Source organism: Otolemur garnettii, unplaced genomic scaffold (assembly GCF_000181295.1).
Source record: "Otolemur garnettii isolate 467f Iridium unplaced genomic scaffold, OtoGar3 scaffold00162, whole genome shotgun sequence".
NCBI lineage: Eukaryota > Metazoa > Chordata > Mammalia > Primates > Galagidae > Otolemur > Otolemur garnettii.
In genome coordinates, this window is record NW_003852557.1 from 2,354,626 (window position 1) to 2,356,497 (window position 1,872).

Here is a 1,872-nt window from a genome sequence, read left to right on the forward strand (position 1 = left end):
TATTTTTACATCCCTAAGTGATCTTCAAACTTCTTTCCAAAAGGAATATATTAGTTTGTATTCCTACCAGCCATGCAGAAGTATTCCCTTTTCTCCACATCCACGCCAACATCTATAGTTTAGGGATTTTGTGATGTGGGCTAATCTTACTGAGTAAGGTTTTTTACAATACAATCTCTGAGACGGAATTTTTAAAATCAATCTAATAATTTTTATTTTAAAATAAAATATGCTGCTTCCAAGAGTTAATTCTTAAACAGGAATGCACAGGATTCTTTTTTTTTTTTTTTTTAAATATGGAACGCTTCACGAATTTGCGTGTCATCCTTGCGCAGGGGCCATGCTAATCTTCTCTGTATCGTTCCAATTTTAGTATATGTGCTGCCGAAGCGAGCACCACAGGATTCTTAAAATAGGAGGACTGGGCAAAATAGCAAATGTAAATAAAAAGTATCCTTGAGAAACTCCTTTTGCATAAGAATATTAAACCAGATAAATTAGAGTTTTAAAGAAAAACCATCAGCAGTTATAAAGAGTGATATAGCAATTAAGAATAATTAAACAAATGTGCATTGAAACAGTTACTGCACTAACAGTCTAGCCTAGGCACGTAGCCACCACTGACTTCCCCTGGAAACATAGCTCATGGAATTCAAGACTATGTCTTCAGGGTACCACTGCTGGTGGTCTCCTCATGATCCTCTCACACTGCTTTACCTGCCTCAAAGCCTGGAATCTGCACTATATGGAAAGTACAGACTCCTCCTTGTCCAACATTTCCATTATAAGTAAACATCTCAGTACACAAGGCTAACTAACTCAAGGTACTAAGACCCCAAATGGCTAAAATGCAATCTTTCATTAAGGTTTGTCTCAGTCAGAGAAGTGTCTCATGAAAGGACAGCAGAGATAATTTGCCAGAGAAAGAAAAGAGAAGGTGATTCTTTTGATATTCCTTTTTTATGATGATAAATCTTGACAGAATAGCCATTTTTATCATCAAATGAATTCCTAAAGGGAAAAAGAATATTGGCTCTTGCTACATTTCTTTCTGTTGTTCATAGAATCCTCCCATACAGAATAAAATTTTGTATTCATGATCTATGTGTATATGACTTAATAAAAGGAAAAAAATAATAAACTGCAAAGAAGATATAACATCAGAGCCATTTAAGTTCTTTTTTGCTAATGCTATTTTTTTTTGGGGGGGGGTCTAAAACTCCAAAAGGGAGAGATAATATAGCATCATTGCCAGGAACCATAGAAATATTTCCCCCTTTGTTCTATTATGTTAAAATGTGATCACGTTTTAGCAAATATAACTTACATTTTCAAGTATTAACTTCAGAGTGCACTCACAGACCTGTTCTCAGGGGATAGAGTTAAGAACACACTGACAGTTCATCCTCGGTATCCCAGTTGTTATAAGACCTATGACTCTATTTTGCATAGCAGAGAATTAATGCCATAATGTGACCTAAGATCTACATTCACTTATTAGTATTTACAAGGATCCTCAGGAACACAATCATCCCCCAACAGGTCGCTCATAGCTTATAGGTTGCATTCTGGTCTTTCATTTGCAGCTGATTTTACGTCCTGTCTCCATCTTTGTCCTGTTCTCATCGCCACTGATGAGTTACAGGTTTTCATTTTCTCTCTCTGGACTCCCACAACAACCTCTCCCCTGGGATTCTTTCCTCTACTCTCCTCTCTCTCTGCTCCACTGTTTCTTTAGCATTGTCAAGAAAGCAGTATTTCTAATATGCATTGATGCTTTAAAATGCAATGTGATGCGTAAAAAACAAAATTGAAATTCCTTGGCATGGTATGAAAAGACTTCAGTGGTCCAACTTTTCTTTTTTTTTTTTT

The 1,872-nt window shown here is 36.1% G+C and overlaps 1 non-coding gene across 1 annotated transcript; it reads right to left on the bottom strand.

Moving 5' to 3' along the window:
- Positions 1 to 290: 290 nt before the first annotated feature.
- On the bottom strand, positions 291 to 397 carry LOC111728496. The gene has a single exon (XR_002775770.1). It is a non-coding gene; the product is annotated as a U6 spliceosomal RNA (small nuclear RNA).
- Positions 398 to 1,872: the final 1,475 nt, after the last annotated feature.